Below are 6,393 nucleotides of genomic sequence, written 5' to 3'. Positions count from 1 at the left end.
GCAAGCTTTTTTCAAGTAAATCTTACTCCAATTTTTTTACAGTGTATTGGTGTATTTTTAGATTTATCAAAAGCCTTCGACACCATTGATTTAGAAATTTTAATTGGGAAATTTCAACACTATGGTGTCAGAGGGAATGCACTCAGCTGGTTCAAAAGCTACCTACTGTAACTGACAGGGAGCAATTTGTCCAAATAAACAGTAGTTATTCCGAATGCACAGATATTGTTTGTGGAGTCCCCCAGGGCTCTATATTAGGTCCACTACTTTTTATTTTGTATGTAAATGACATTAAAGCTCATCAAATATTTTTCATCAGATTGTTTTTGCAGATGACACTAATCTTTTTTTTGTCCCATAAAAATCTTGATATTTTACAAAAGCTTGTTAATGAGGAATTAGTTAAAGTAGATAGTTGGTTTAAATACAACAAATTATCTGTAAATGTATCTAATACCAAATTTATTATAATTCGTTCAAATAGAAGTCGGACAAACATTGAAAGTATACAAATCAAAATACATAATAAAGTAATTGAAAGAGTAGAGAACATCAAATTCTTAGGAATTTATTTAGATGAGTCCTTAAACTTTAAACAACATATAGAGTTTTTAACAAAGGAATTGTCAAAATATGTTGGTTTGTTCTATAAATTAAGATATGATCTTCCTTTTGATGCTCTTCTAACATTGTACCGGTCACTTTTTGAATCACATCTAAATTATTGTAATATTATATGGTGTAACACATATCCAAGCCATCTTGAAAAATTGCAGATTCTACAGATTCTACAGCTTTTTTATAGGTATAAGCTTTTGAAGCTCGCTGAGTGCAATAGTTTTCAAAATGCTTGTATTATGTATAACGTAGTTCATAAATTGCACCCAAAACTTTGCCATCTCATTCCAGTAACCTCGTCTATTCATGACCATAACACTAGAAGGAGAACTCTATTACGAGAGATGAAGTGTATAGTTTTAGTATAGCTTGTAAGGGTCCTGGGATCTGGAATGAGATTGACAATTCTATAAAGGAACTACCTTCTCTTGATATGTTTAAAAAGCATTTTAAACACAAATTGTTACAACATTATGCTTGATAGACACCATAAGGCTGAAGGTTTCATATTTTTTTTCAACTTATCTGACTTTCTTTTTTGTGATGTTGAATACCCCTATTATTGGCTTTGTTTGAGGGATGGATGAGGTGTGTGATGTATGCTGGCTGGTGGGAGGATATTTTGTGGTGAATGGTGTTGTTGTTGGTGTGGAAGGGTATTGGGTGGGTGGATTATTATTTGTTGTTATTAGTGCTGATTATGTGTCTTGAAGGGCCCTATTTATAAGCCGGTATGGCTTCTGGGTAGTCCTTTTTTACAGAATGGTATCTTCTTTAAATCTGTAAATATCAACTTGTTGTGTTCTGTGAATAAACAATTAAACAGAGAATGATCGCCCTTCTTCTTCTTCAGTCTTCTTCTTCTTCTTCTTCTTCGAGTCCCGCCTCAAAAGAGGAAGAACAGATCAAACAGCTGGCAGAACAAAATACACATTGAAATGATGTTTCAAGATGTATATTTACTAGTTTAGTTTAGTTTAATTGGCGCTTTTTTCCGCACACGAAAAATGACATTACAGATAGACAGTTAATGTTTTAAAGCAGGCTCAAAATGAACAGACTTACAGACTTTATTAACATTTTCAGCATCATTGCAGGTTCACTGAAGGACACTGAATTTACTGATTACAATAAAACATCAATACAAACCCATAGTCTAAGATAAACTAGATTTAAACTAGATTATAAAATAATAATAATAAATTAAAAACTATTTTTTTAAATAAAAACAATTACAAAAACAAGAGTAAACGCTCTCTAAAACTTGAAACATTTGCAAAAAGGCCTAAAACTATTGAGTAGGGATGAGAACTGAAGCCTCTTAAATCTTTTCTCTGATTGTTTCGGGAAAAGATTCGTAGCCTCAGATGATTGTGAGAGTGAAAACACTGCCATCTTGACGAAGGTAACATTGACTGCAGTCATACACCAGAATGCACTGCTCCGTTTCTGGACACTGATGTGGTTATTCCAACACTATCTCACGACCAATTGGCTAATTCGTACGAATTCGTACGACCTCACTTGTACGAATTTGTGCGATTTGTCTAAACCCACGTGATGGGTAGGTTTAGGGGCGGGGTCAGGAGTAGGTCATTCGTATGAATTCCTATGAATTGGGCAATTCGTAAAATATGTACGATTTTGCAAAAATGGTTATTTGTTTATTTGGTTCCATTTAAGGCTCTAGTAAACAAGATTTGGTGATCCTGAAAAGTTCCTATCCGGCTCAGATTGATCCAATCCGATGTTGCTTTGAAAAACTGGCTCAAAAGTAAGATGGATTACGTGATCACGGATCGCAAAAAAAAAAAGGATTACTAAATCCGGATCAATTTTATCTGGATTAAACCTTTTGAAAAACCGGGCCCAGGTTATTACATGTATCTGCAGTCACACTGAGCATTGATCTGTAACACATAAGCAGTCTGAGCTTAACATAGCAACTGAAGATGGGCATAAACAGGGTTATCACTTGCATTCAGTTTGTTCTTGACACAGTGTCTAATCTGCAGATACTTCCAAAAGTTTCCTTGACCCCCAATATTATATTTTTTCACCAATTCGGAGTGACATAAACATAAACATAAAACATACTTTTTACCATTTGACATAAATAGTCCATTCTCTTCCAGATCCCCAATTACAGTTCCCCCTTTAATCTGCCATTGTTTCCAAAACACCCTGCTTTACCTGTACATATTTCAGGGTAATTCCACAATGATGCATATGACTGTCTATAATGTGATGTCCTGCACACTTTATGAATTTTGCTCCAAACATGTCTTGGATGTATTGTCACTGGATTTGACTGGCATTGAGAAATAATGCTAATGGGATGAAATGGTGAGGCCAGTTTCTGTCTTTGATCCAGTCCGACTCAGAATCTCGTCCCAATGCTTATCCAGTTTGGCCAAAAGAGATATTATACACCTCACATCGGGTAATCCAAGGTCGTCCCATAATGTTTGGGTCTAGGGTTAGGGTTAATGTTGATGAGTTCCTCTTAATACTGTAAAAAATGAGGAAAACGTGTCATTAGTCACTGCCGCTCTAAGATTTCTATATAATAAACTAACCCAGGACCTAAAAATATGACCAAACCCCAAATTCGACAGGGTGGATTGGGCTTTTTGTCCGTCAAATTTCTGGTTTAGTTATATTTGTAGCCTTTTCAGCATCTAAGGATATAGCCGTGATCAGGGTGTTTTCTGAAGAATTTATCCACATCAGATGAATTAGCCTTCTCATATTATCAGCTGCTAATAAACATGATTCTGTGGTGAAGTAAATGCTACAGAAAAAAAAAAAAAATTCTACATGAAAAAGTTCAGGCAAGAATTCAAAACATCAAAGTAAATCCTATATTTGTACTCAATTCAAGCTTGTAGAAATTAAAGCATAAATATCAACGATATAAAATTAAGTAAAACCTACTCAACTTTTCTAATAGTGTTTAATGAATATGAATAATTTCATGAATAATTAATATGTTTGTTTTATCATTACTTTTGTTTTTAGGTTTGGTAACTTGCCATTTTGTGAGTCCACATTAATAAGACTTATTGGCCTAAAATTAGCCGGACCCAGTAAATCCGTATCAGTTTTAGGTATTAGTGTTACACATGTGTATCTTTAACTGCATATTAACATACATCTCTCTGAGAGAGAGAGAGAGAGAGAGAGAGAGAGAGAGAGAGAGAGAGAGAGAAATAATGGAGGAGCGCTGAAAATGTGCTGCTGTTTTTCTAACGTCATTTTAGCTCACTTTAAACGGCCTTATGTTTTATAGGCCTTGTTTATATTTTATTTGTGTTACGTAAATGCTTTAAAACTAAACTGGATAGATTATTTCTGTGTGTGTTAAATGTAATTTAGTCTTCATCATGTCACTGTAAAGCACAGAGTTTCTCTGTGTCGACCCGTGGAGTTCGAGCTGGTGTATCGAGCTTCTCCAGTTTCATCATGGAAGTTTATTAGGACGCAGAACACACAAGAGCTTCCATCAGGACTGAAGGTTGGTCTAGTGTTAGCGGTGAGAATATGTGTGTGTGTGTGTGTGTGTGTGTGTGTGTGTGTGTGTGTGTGTGTGTGTGTGTGTGTGTGTGTGTGTGTGTGTGTGTGTGCTAATGTACAGTCTGCTCTCAAATGGAGTGTAAGTGTAAGTAAGTGTAAGTGACACGCATACAGGGGGCGTGGTCTACATTTCAGAAGCGAAGGGGAAGTTCAAGAGTAATAGCAGTTTCTGACCTTTATGTGCAATTTATGTTTAAAACAATAACGAAAGAAAGAAAGAAATGTAGGACCAGAAAAAAGGACCACTCTTTCACTTCTCACCTGTGAAGTGCTGCTTATGAACATGCAGTGAGTCAGCCATTTTATTTATAAAATTAAAATGTTCAGTACTTCTATTAGTATTTAGGCTCAAAATTGTACAAGTAAACCGTTGTTGTAACATGTAAGTCACACAACGCTGCCTGAACCACACAGATGCAGTGGCTGCAAATGCATGAACATCTGAATTCAACATTAACAAACTTTATTACAATTTGATAACACATCTGTGAAAATAAAAGACGTTGCAAATAAACACTAAAAAAATAAGTGCATGTTAATATTTTTATTAATAATTAATATAATGCTCATTATACATCCAAAAAAAATGTAAAAACCATTATGAGCAGCGGGATTAAATGAACGAGAACAAATTACATTATGAAACAGCTTAATTTATAATTAAACAAATACTGTTAATTCATAATAGCTTTGAAAACATGACAGTGTGTGTTACTGTTAGACCCAACTGAGATCCAGCCCTGAAGTGCATTTCTAAATAGTTAAAGGAAATCAGTTTCCTTTCAGTTTAAGAAAGTCATGGGTTTGTTTCCTGTTTGTTTATTTATAAAGCACAGTTAAAGCAGCAGAGCACTGACCAATGTGCTGTACAATCGTATTTATTATAGAAATGATAAAAATAGCAGCATAACAGAAAATTGTATGCATGTCTGGACTGAGTTGTCGCTGCATTTACACTGTTCTGACCAGCAGGGGTCGCCAGCCTGTGCCATTTTAAGGGCTTCAAAGCAGTGAATCATTTTGCAAAGCAACTGGTTCAAATGATTCAAATTTTCGAAAAGCTTAATTTCTCACTTAATTTCACTAGACGTGTGTCGGATTGTTTCAAAGCCTCAACACAATACGGCACAACTGTTTCAGTGTTTCACGAAGCCTCGCCAGAGATGGTCTTATATTAGGGAGATGAGAGGCTCTGTACTGTATGTCTTACCATTGGAGAAAGCGTAACGGCTAACTTTGATCATGTGATGCGCCTCAGCCTATCGTGTAAGGGCCGTGACGTCAGTGCACGCAGTTCATAGGCTGTTTCTCAATTCCAAGAACGCAGAGAACGGACTTGTGTTCTCGTGGAGACCGGTCTTGCCAAGCTTCCTTGGAAGAACGAACTCGGAACCGGCCGCAATGACTTCTGGGACACCAGGCGAGTACTAGCTCAAGTCTGCATTCGATGCATCCTCGGTATCAAGAACACATCCGGGTTCTTTCATGCGTCCTCTGTACTTACGTTCTTGAGAATTGGGTCTGAACTTCGACGGTTAATGATGACGTAAAACAAGAACACAAGGACGCAAGATCGCTGAAGAACGCATATTGAGAAACACCCAGTGTTTTATGACAGCCAGTTTCAGCTTATGTTAATTAGTTTCTTGTGGATTATTAGCTTGTTGTTCTTGTGAATACATTTTCTATAATTGCTGTTATGTCGCTAGTAAAGGTATAGGACTGCAATGTTTGTGAAATGTGCTTTACTGCGGAAAAAAAAACGTGAATATCTCTATTAGCAGCAAAGTACAACTGCAGGTCGCAAAATAGAAAAACTACAATTAAGATTACACTAAAAACTTTTTTGTAATTTAATACACTTTTTTTTTTACCATCATTCAATAAAAAACTGATCTTTTTTGTTTTATGTCAATACCAGTTGACTAGAAGAGGCTTGGTCAACCAAAATGTTATTAGTTGGTTAAATCACGCAGGCTGTAACGGACAGATCTTTATCGGCAAGAAATCCAAACATTCGCCTATCATCCATAAACCTCAAATATGGCTTATCACTTATCGCTTATCAAAGTAGTAACTTTACAAGTCCACTCACAGCAGAAAACATTATCAATATGTTATTCAAATGTTTAGACAGTTTCCTCCTGTTTCTTCATGACAGTATTATATATAAGCTATTAAAGGCACATTATAAATTAG

The sequence above is a fragment of the Scardinius erythrophthalmus genome (assembly GCF_964197995.2).
Source record: "Scardinius erythrophthalmus genome assembly, chromosome: 2".
Classification (NCBI taxonomy): Eukaryota; Metazoa; Chordata; class Actinopteri; order Cypriniformes; family Leuciscidae; genus Scardinius; species Scardinius erythrophthalmus.
This window is presented reverse-complemented; position numbering follows the sequence as displayed.